This window comes from Pseudorasbora parva, chromosome 19 (assembly GCF_024679245.1).
Source record: "Pseudorasbora parva isolate DD20220531a chromosome 19, ASM2467924v1, whole genome shotgun sequence".
NCBI classification, from domain to species: Eukaryota; Metazoa; Chordata; class Actinopteri; order Cypriniformes; family Gobionidae; genus Pseudorasbora; species Pseudorasbora parva.
Genome location: NC_090190.1, coordinates 25511184 through 25522385, shown reverse-complemented (window position 1 = coordinate 25522385; position 11202 = coordinate 25511184). Strand labels below are relative to the sequence as shown.

At 39.3% G+C, this 11202-nt stretch overlaps 1 long non-coding RNA gene across 1 annotated transcript; it reads right to left on the bottom strand.

Moving 5' to 3' along the window:
- Positions 1 to 669: 669 nt before the first annotated feature.
- Positions 670 to 10687, bottom strand: LOC137048302 (uncharacterized). The gene is made up of 5 exons (XR_010899368.1): positions 10191 to 10687; positions 9822 to 9863; positions 9420 to 9487; positions 9122 to 9245; positions 670 to 827 (listed from the first exon to the last, which is right to left on the bottom strand). It is a non-coding gene; the product is annotated as an uncharacterized lncRNA (long non-coding RNA).
- Between the last annotated feature and the right edge of the window lie 515 nt (positions 10688 to 11202).

Sequence of the window (11202 nt, the reverse complement as noted above, 5' to 3'; positions counted from 1 at the left end):
TGTACTGTAAAATAAAGACACTGTCACAAATGCCATTTATTTTCTCACTTTTAATTTCAAAAATTCATAAAAAAAAATAGTATAGCATAATTTGTTCAATGTTACAATTTATCTGTACATTTTTATTTCATCACTTTTCTGAACATACAAAAAAACACTTTTCTGAACAAACAAAATCAATATTTATTAAAATGTTTGGATAAAATTACAAATGTATAAAAATGTAATTATTTAAAAACAGCAGGATTTCAAATCTATATATTTTCTGAACATATACATTTTTTTCAATAAGTTAACATTTCTCTGTGAACAATTTATTTCATTTCAGCACTTTTTTGAGCAAACAAAACAATCAATTCAAATGTTTGGGTAAAATTACAAATCTATAAAAATTAAATGATTTAAAGGGATAGTTCACCCAAAATGTTTAATTGTGTCATCATTTACTCACCCTCAACCTGTATAAATTTCTTTCTTTTGCTGAACACAAAGAAAGATATTTTGAAGAATGTCGGTAACCAGACAGTTGATGGGTCCCATTGACTTCCTTAGTAGAAAAAAAATACTAAGGAAGTCAATGGGACCCATCAACTGTCTGGTTACTGACATTCTTCAAAATATCTTTCTTTGTGTTCAGCAAAAGAAAGAAATTTATACAGGTTGAGGGTGAGTAAATGATGACACAATTGAAATTTTTGGGTGAACTATCCCTTTAAAAACAGAAGGATTTCAAACCTGAATATTGTTTTTCTCCAATAATGTTTTTTTTCCATAACTATCATTCTTTTAAAACTTGACCTGGACTTCCTGGGCTTGAGTCTTCTGCCCTGTAGAAGAAGAAATTCATTATTAATGTAAAAGTTTAAAAGTAAGACAGATGGGTTGATGACATACACATAAAGTTTTAAATAAATATTAGTATTTTTTATATGCTTTGTTGGTGGTTTGTGGAGTAGCATCCCCCGGGGCTGATATTTTTTTTATAGCTTTACAAAAGATGTAAAATGTAAATGTATTTTTGTTAACACAAACTGTAACATCTGTAAAAATAACCACCTATTTTTAAAAGATAAAATGTAAATATTATGGAGTTGCAACTCGACTCTTATTAGACAGAATTGGTTTCTGTCATTTGCCATTACTTTAATATTTAATAACTGTCTACATGAATATTATAAAATTGTACATGAATATCCCACATTTCTGCCACAATACCATGTTTGCAGTTAGTGATACAACAGTGAAATTTATGTTTGTGAGTTCTGAATGGAAAAGTATTCTAACTGGCTGGTGTTGTCACACAATGTTCCTCCTGTTTTTCATGTCAGTGTTGTTGAATCACCTTGTGTTGACGCTGTAAAACTGCCTGATTTGAAAATGATGCTTGGCAGGCCTAAAGGGATAGTTCACTTTAAAATGAAAATGCTATTATCACATACTCAACCTCAAGTTGTTTCAAATCTGTATGAATTTCTTTCTCCTGCTGAACACAAAAGAGGATATTTTGAAGAATGTCGGTAACCAAACAGTTAACTGGAGCCAGTGACTTCCATAGTATTTTTTTTTACTATTATGGAAGTCACTGGCTCCAGTTAACTGTTTGGTTACCAACATTCTTCAAAATATCCTCTTTTGTGTTCAGCAGAAGAAAGAAATTCATACAGGTTTGAAACAACTTGAGAATAAATTTTAAAGTGAACTATCCCTGTAGGAGCCAAAATAAGATGTTCTTGTGTTGACCACAGAGTGGCGCTGTTGGTACACTATTGCTGTATATAGGTGTGCTTCCTTTATGATGGAAGCCAGGTGTTTTGACCCGGAAGGGCAAAAAGGTTTTGACCGCAATAGCGGGGAACATTTAAGGACACTCTTTTCTATTAAATGAACTGTACACAATGAGAGCCATGATGGTGTTTGGAGTTGGCGAGCCACAATAAAGCGGTGATCGGATGCAAAGAAAGAATGGCTTTTCTTGTGTTTATGGATGAACTAGAAACAACGTAACGCGAGTCAACCTAGTTTCTCCGGGACCAAAACACCTCAGTAGCTTGTATTAGATTTAGCTTCTACAATCAAGTCAAAACCTTGGCTCTGTGGAACTTTGTTTGGAACTTCGGTACGTTTGAATGCATCAAAGCTGAAGGAGGACGCTGCAGCCTGCATTAACAGGAGTCGCTGGATTTGTTTATGCCAAAGAGTGCTTCTGCGGTTTGTCATCAGTAGCCTATAATGAACGTCGCGGGACTGGAAAATCTACAAGCATCTGAAGAACAACAACAACAGATCATCTAATGGCGCCCAACGCACTGAGGTATGTGTAGCGCTACACTGGTTTATGGCCATTTAGTTGTGTGCACACGTAATTAAAATGAATTAAATGGTCTGATCGCCGACGCGCACTCGAACAACGAACTATAATGAACTAAAAATAGACTTCCTTATGGAAACACGCAACGCAACATCGGATGCACTTGTGGGGTCTGGTATGTCAGCTGTTAAATCAAATAGTGTGGTTAGTAATGTGGAAGTACAAACTGAAAAACGTGTGGTTAAGCTTTCATATAAAGCATTAGCTGACAAATTGGATAAGTTGCAAGCTGTCAGAAAAGCCAAAGTGAATAAGGCAGATAATATAAGAAAATCCTTGCAAGAGTTTATTCAAAAGGGTGACAAATTACAGGTACAAGGCGCACTGGCAGAGCTCAGTGAGGTATGTGATAGTGCAAATAGCATCCATGAGTCTGTATTGCGTTTATTGCCACCTGAACAAAGGGAAGAACAAGAAACGTGGTTTAAAGCAAAAACTATGTTTAATGATGAATGCATTGTTGATGCAAATCAATGGGTTTTGTGTAATGAAGGTAATGTGTCTGCAAGAGAATGTGATGTTATTGATGATGGTATTAATCCAAATGACAGTGTGTCCAATGTAGAAAGTAAACGTTCTAAAGGCAGTATGAGCAGTAGTAGAATCAGCACTGCATCCTCTGCAAGGATAAAGGCAGAAGCAGATAGAGCTGCACTTGTTGCTCGTGCTGCAGCTTTAAAGGACAGGCATGCTCTTGAGGAGCAGGAGCAGCAGCTACGGAGGAAAAGGGAGCAGCTCGATCTGGATGCTGAATTGGCTGCAACTACTGCTAAACTGGCTGTTTTAGAAGCTTTTGAACGTTCTTCAGGATCGGCAAGTGTCACAAATTCCCAGTTGGAAAAGGAAGGAAGGAAAAGGAAATCTGACAATGAATTAAATCCTATGGCAACAGAATATGAACCTGGACCAGGAAAAACTGTTCAAAAAAGTGTTTGTTCATTACCATCTGACAGATTTGTTGATGTGCGACCTAAGATAATGGAGAGTCGGTTTAACATTGCTACAAGCCAACAGTATGCTGTTAACAAACAACGACAGACAATTGCTGCACAGGGAACATCACAGCATCCAACTTCTCAATTAACGGACAGGAGGTCTGTGTACTATGATGCCACTGGTCAGAATGATGCCACGCCTGATGGTATACTTAACATCATGCATAAGCAAAATGAGATCACAACTGCCTTGCTTCAACATCAGCGTTCAATGTCATTGCCACCCAGAGATATTCCCATATTTGATGGAGATTCACTGCAATACAGAACATTTATAAAGGCTTTTGAACAAGGTGTGGAAGCTAAGGCCAGTAAGGCAGATTGTTTATACTATTTAGAACAATTTACCCGTGGGCAGCCACGAGATCTGGTGCGTAGTTGCCAACACATGGCTCCTGAGCGTGGCTATACAGTAGCAAAGAATCTTCTACAGGAACACTTTGGTAATGAATATAAAATTGCTACTGCTTATATTGAAAAGGCTCTGGCCTGGAACCCTGTTAAATCGGAGGATGTGAAATCTCTGCAAGCTTACGCTTTGTTTTTGCGTGGCTGTTGCAACGTAATGGGCGAGCTCCGGCACATGCAAGAAATGGATATGCCTGTAAACATGAGAAGTGTTATTTCCAAATTGCCTTTCAAGCTAAGGGATCAGTGGAGAGTAACAGCTTATGACATAATGGAAACCTGTAAGCGTCGAGCTTGTTTTGTTGACCTGGTCACATTCATAGAACGTCATGTCCGAATCCTTTCTGATCCCTTGTTTGGTGATATTCAGGAGTCATCCTTTGGTGTCACTGGAACAAAGACATTTACAAGATTTAAGCCACAGCCCAAGGAAAGAATGAAGGGAAATACTTTTGCCATTACAGTAGCAAACATAGACTCACCTTCAGGATCTGGGAGTTTAAGATCAGACCCAGGGAAGGCTGACAAGGATGATTGCCTATGCTGTTCTAATACTCACTCATTGGAGGAATGTGAACAGTTCAATTCAAAGAAGCATAAGGAAAAGATAGATTTTCTAAGGGAGAAAGGAGTTTGCTTTGCATGCTTGTGTATTGGGCACATAAGCAAGCATTGTAAAGAGCGTCTGAATTGCAACGTTTGTCATCAAAGTCATCCGACAGTGCTTCATATCAAAAGGCAATCAGCAGCTGTAAAACAGTCGTCATGTGACAAGTTAGTTTCTTCCAAAACATGTGGGCATACAGGGGTCGGTAAGGACCGATGTGCATTGTCTATTCTCCCTGTACAAGTTAAATCCATTAAAGGAAACAAGGTCATAAAAACATATGCATTCTTGGATCCAGGTAGTTCAGCTACGTTCTGCTCTGAACAACTTATGCAGAAGCTGAATATTTCAGGTAAACAGGTCACATTTCTGCTCAGTACAATGGGACAACAAGCCATAGTTCCAGCTCATTCCTTGACTGGTTTGGAAGTATCCAGTCTGGATTATAATAACTTTTATCAGCTTCCTGAGGTCCTCACACAGCAGAAAATGCCAGTTAGTACTGACAACCTGATAACATCTGAGGATTTGGCTAAGTTTCCATACCTATCAAAGGTGCACATCCCAAACATCAAAGCAAATGTCGATTTGCTGATTGGTACTAATGCTCCCAAGATATTGGAACCTTGGGAGATTGTCAACAGCTGTGGGACTGGCCCATATGCTGTTAGGACAGTGTTGGGATGGGTTGTTAATGGTCCACTGAATGGAAACAGTGGTGCATTTGGAGTGGAGATCCCTACTGCTACAGTGAATCATATTGCTGTGTGCAGATTGGAGGAAATGTTAATGAATCAGTACAATCATGACTTTAATGAAAGCACTGTGAAGAAGGAAATGTCCAGGGAGGATATCAGGTTCATGGAAATCATGGAGCAGTCAGCGGTACTTCAAGATGGGAAATATTGTTTGAAATTGCCCTTTAAGACAAAGGAAGTATATCTGCCTAACAACTTTGCTGTGGCAAAGCAACGGGTCCTTGGTTTGAAGAAAAAGTTTCTCAACAACCATGATTTTCAACAGGAGTACACAAGATACATGAATGATGTCATCAGTAGGGGCTATGCAGAACAAGTACCTCAAGAACAGCTGCACGTTGAGAATGGAAAGGTATGGTACATTCCTCATCATGGTGTCCATCATCCAAGGAAAGGATCTATTCGTGTTGTGTTCGATTGTGGAGCCACATATCAAGGGACATCTTTGAATAATAAGCTCCTACAGGGTCCTAACCTTACAAGCTCTTTGCTTGGGGTTCTTACTCGCTTCAGACAAGAACCCGTGGCCTTTATGGGTGATATTCAAGCTATGTTCCATCAAGTGAAGGTAGCTGAAGAAGACAGAAATTTTCTTCGCTTTCTCTGGTGGCCAGATGGAAACATTTCTGAGAGACTTGTGGAATATAAGATGACTGTACATTTGTTTGGTGCAGTTTCCTCTCCGAGCTGTGCAAGTTACGCACTGAGGAAAACTGCAGATGATAATCAGTTTAAGTTTCCAGCTCATGTGATTCATTCTGTACATCAAAATTTCTACGTGGATGATTGCTTGCAGAGTTCAGCTACCGAAGAGGAAGCTATAAAGACGATGAAGGCTCTCATTGCTCTGTGTCAGAAAGGGGGATTCATTTTGGAAAAATGGATCAGCAATAGTCGTGTTGTATTGCAAACAGTTTCAGTAGATCAAAGGGCCAAAAACTTGAAGGAGTTAGATTTAGACAGAGATAAACTTCCACTCGAAAGAGCATTGGGCCTACAATGGTGTGTGGAAACGGACTCTTTCAAGTTCAAATTGGAGGTAAAACAGCAGTCTTTTACCAGACGTGGCATGCTCTCAATCACCAGTTCTGTGTATGATCCCCTGGGGTTCTTGTCTCCAGTTATGTTGTCTGCTAAGATGTTGCAACAAGAACTCTGCAGGAGAAATTGTAGATGGGATGATGTAATACCACAAGACATATTATGCCAGTGGAAGAGATGGTTGGAAGATCTGGAGTCGTTAGCTGCATTCACTGTGGACAGGTGTATTAAGCCTGGTGATTTTGGAGAGCCTAGGCATGTTCAACTACACCATTTTGCTGATGCCAGTATGAATGGCTATGGCACAGTTACATACATCAGAATGCTAAATCATGAGAAACATATTCACATTTCCTTTCTACTTGGTAAAGCTAGAGTGACACCATTGAAGGCCGTAACCATTCCCCGTTTGGAGTTGACAGCAGCTGTGCTTGCTACCAAAGTAGATGCAATGTTGAAAAAGGAATTGAAAATCCAGTTGGAAGATTCAATCTTCTGGACTAATAGTACAGCAGTACTAAAGTATCTTAACAACGAAGACAAGCGTTTTCATACATTCGTAGCTAACAGAATTGCAACCATTAGAGAAACTGTTGAACCCTCACAATGGAGATATGTCAGTTCTAAGGACAATCCAGCTGATGACGCTTCAAGAGGAATGAAGACTGGAGACTTTCTGAAGAACAGCAGGTGGCTTAAAGGTCCAGCCTTTTTGTGGTTGAATGAGGAGTATTGGCCTATGGACAAACTAAATATCTCAGTAGATTCTGATGCCGCAGAGGTTAAGCGAGAAATAACAGTAAACGCCATTAATGTAAAGGAAGTGTCTAATCCCACTGACCAACTAATTAATTACTTTTCTGAGTGGAGGAGGCTTAAAGTAGCGGTGGCCTGGTTTCTCAAGTTGAAAATGATCTTGGTGGAAAGAATTTGCTTACAAAGGAAGCAGAAGGCTACAAATGCTGATTATCCAAAGAACAATCAGAATAGTGGTGTACAGTCTAAGGAATCAAGAGTTACAGCAACACCTAAGAGTCTTGTTCTGACACTAGATGATCTATTGGGAGCAGAGGAAGCCATCATTCGATATAGCCAGCAAAAGAAATTCAGTGAGGAAATTTCAGCTCTTTCATCTGGGAAAAGGTCAGTGAATCGGCAAAGTCCAATTTATCGTTTGGATCCTTTTTTGGACGAGGGACTGTTAAGAGTAGGAGGAAGACTGAGTAGAGCCGCTATGCCTGAAGAGGTCAAGCATCCGCTTATACTTGGTAAAGATCAGCATATTTCTATGCTTATTCTGAAACATGTACATGCAAGTCTGGGTCATGGTGGACGAAGCCATACGCTATCCACAGTTAGGAGGAAATTTTGGATTACTAATTCCCACTCAGCTGTCCGGAAGATTATTTCTGGGTGTGGCTTTTGTAGACGTCATAATAGTAGAACAGCTGAACAAAAAATGGCAGATCTTCCAAAGGAGAGGATCCTTCCTGATCTACCACCATTTACCAACACCGGAGTAGATTACTTCGGACCAGTGGAAGTAAAGAAAGGAAGAGGAACTTGTAAAAGATATGGTGTGGTATTCACCTGTATGGCAAGTAGGGCAATACATCTTGAGGTAGCAAGTTCACTGGAAACAGATGCATGTATTAATGCGCTACGACGTTTCATTAGTAGAAGAGGACAAGTGGAACATTTAAGATCAGATAATGGTACCAACTTTGTTGGAGCACAAAGAGAACTGAAGGAGGCTCTTGCTACGTTAAATCATGATCAAATTCAAGGAGAATTGGCACAGATTGGAATTCGTTGGAGCTTTAATCCTCCAGCAGGTTCACACCATGGTGGTATATGGGAAAGAATGATACGCTCTGTAAAAAAGGTTCTCCGCTCTGTTCTACATCAACAAATGTTAGATGATGATGGACTTCACACGGTTTTCTGTGAAGTAGAATCAATCTTGAATGATCGACCAATTACCAAGTTATCAGACGATCCTAATGATCTGGAGCCTCTGACGCCCAATCATCTTCTTCTCTTAAAAGGGAAACCAGCTTTACCACCTGGTGTGTTTGAACCTCATGACCAGTATATGAGACGACGATGGAGACAGGTGCAATACCTTTCAGATTTGTTCTGGAAAAGATGGCTACGGGAGTACCTGCCTTTGCTTCAAGAGAGGCAAAAGTGGAATCTAAAGAAAAGGAGTTTACTTGTTGGAGACATTGTGGCGATTATGGACTCATCAGCTTCTCGTGGTTCCTGGGCTCTGGGCAAGGTCATAGAGGTTTTTTCAGATAAACATGGTTTGGTGCGTTCTGTGAGGTTGCAGACTAAAGCCAGCATCATTGAACGACCAATAACAAAACTTTGTCTACTACATGAAGTTTAAATAACATTGCTTTGACTGGGTGTATGGTAATGTCTTTGGCTCCTTTTTTATTGTATTTGAATTGTTATGTTTGTTTATCATTAACAATTAGGGGTCGGTATGTAGGAGCCAAAATAAGATGTTCTTGTGTTGACCACAGAGTGGCGCTGTTGGTACACTATTGCTGTATATAGGTGTGCTTCCTTTATGATGGAAGCCAGGTGTTTTGACCCGGAAGGGCAAAAAGGTTTTGACCGCAATAGCGGGGAACATTTAAGGACACTCTTTTCTATTAAATGAACTGTACACAATGAGAGCCATGATGGTGTTTGGAGTTGGCGAGCCACAATAAAGCGGTGATCGGATGCAAAGAAAGAATGGCTTTTCTTGTGTTTATGGATGAACTAGAAACAACGTAACGCGAGTCAACCTAGTTTCTCCGGGACCAAAACACCTCAGTAGCTTGTATTAGATTTAGCTTCTACAATCCCTTTAATAGACAAGTTGCTGGCCACCCCTGACTTTCAATCACCATTTAAAGGTATTCAAGGTAACAATTAAAAGTCTCACCTGGAATTAGTTGTTCTGCCAGTCATACTCGATGAAGTCCCTGATGACCACCTTCCCAGTTTGTCTGCTAATCTGGACCTTTGAATTGCACTCGCTGTGCTCTGGGTTAATTCTGACGAAGAATCTGAAAATAAAAACATTAGGCTATGCATTACCCTATCCAAGAAAAAATACCTATTTTTTTTCTATTGGATCAGTAACAACTAGAGATTTTTGGAATGTAAGTGCAAGATGCTTTATATGTGAAGTAACCCTTAATATTGGCATCTATTGTGTATGTTGAGTGCTTGGATCTTACCGAGCATGATGAGTCTGGGAGTGTTTGGCAGGAAATCTGAGCCTCAGCTTTTGCTTAGGTGGAAGTTTCTTGTAACACAAAATAAAACGAAAACACAGTTTTAGAAATCTCAAGTTCAATATTCATAAGAGAAAGTGTGTGGCAATACTGTAAAAAATTACAATTTCAAATAATTTTTATTTAAAGCTAACGTAGCTACTATTTAATAAAATAAAAGACGTTATAAATGTAATTTCGCCAGATAAGACAAATATTAATACAATATATGCTCCCAAAAGTCGGGAATGGCACTCTATTAACAATCTAACTTATAGTTTCTGCAGCTTGAAGGCAATGAAGTTCAGAAAAATCATGAAATTATTAAGAATATGTTAAATAACGTAGCTTAACAGATAACGTTACCTCTAGCTGGCTGCGTTTTCTCGGCCCGCTTAACTTCAATGTCTGATTCCTCAGGCGGCAACAGCAAGCAAGAGAAAAGAAACGAGAGATTATTAAACGGCTACCGCGCCAATAAATACAAAAAATTACACCATTTTAAATTAATGTCATTTCCCAATGCTAACGTTAGTCTTTAATCAAATTAAAGACGTTAAAAATGTAATGTTGCCGGATAAGACAAATCTCAATATAGTAGCCTACAGCCCATGCATGCTCCCACAAGTTTGAATAGCATTTTACCAATCTAGTTTCTGGGGGTTTCCATTCAGAAAAATCATGATTAATCACTATGAAAAATATGTTAAGTTAGGCCTAACGTACATAGCCTACCTCAGCTGCGTTTGCTTTCAGCTCGAGACCGTCGAGAGTCGGCAGGCTTTGGCTCACTGCCTCACGCGCATGTGGTGACAGGAAAAAAAGCGATCACATTATGTGACGGATCAGCACCAAAAGAGATCACATCCACAATTTAATTTTTATTTAACAATACTATCCTTCTATAAATTAATGACGTTATCAAATGTTGCCAGACTAGAAAATATATCGAAATCATGCAGAAATATTTGTGGAAATAAAATTATAAAATGCACAAACAGCATGAGACGAGTTTACTAGAAAGTGTGCCGCTCATTACTCTTTTCTCTCTCAGTGCACTCTTAAAGTTGAACAAACAGTTGACTTTACAAGAGTAAACTTTGGAAATACATTATGTTACCTTTCTGAAGTAAAAATTCGGATGAAAGTGGGGAATCTCGTAGCTTTCCTTGGCTGAAAAAAAAATTATTCTAGAAAATGCTGTATTGTGATTCACAGGAGAGAAAAAAATACTGTAGAATTTACCTGCCATTGAAAAAAGACCATGATGCTTTGCAGATCTACAGCAACATGCTGTATACAGGTTCTACAGTAAGTATTTTCTCATTTTACAGTAATAATGCTGTGAAAACTACAGATATTGGTTACAGTGTATCTGCAGGCAGATTGCTCCTGCTGTTTTGCCTTGCCTGAATTAAGTTTTATTTCTTTCCTTTATTGTGTTTTTTTGCTGTAGACTCTGTCTACTGCTGTTTGACTGATGTGGTATTGGCTGTTCTAGTACGAGAATTCTGTACACTCTGCTAGTGATAACTTCCTTTTCTTTTTTCCAGAGTACTAGTGTAGCTGCTCACAGGGGAGGTTCCTGGTTCCGTCCCCCGCACACTGCACCCCGTATTGTAGTGGTAAACTGCACTTCACAATATTGTTTGAATCGTGTGTGTGTGTGATCGTGGGCCCTAGGTTCCAGAGCACGGTTGGTGGATGTCACGCGTGTATCGGACGGGTAAACTGCCTTGCCAGTGAC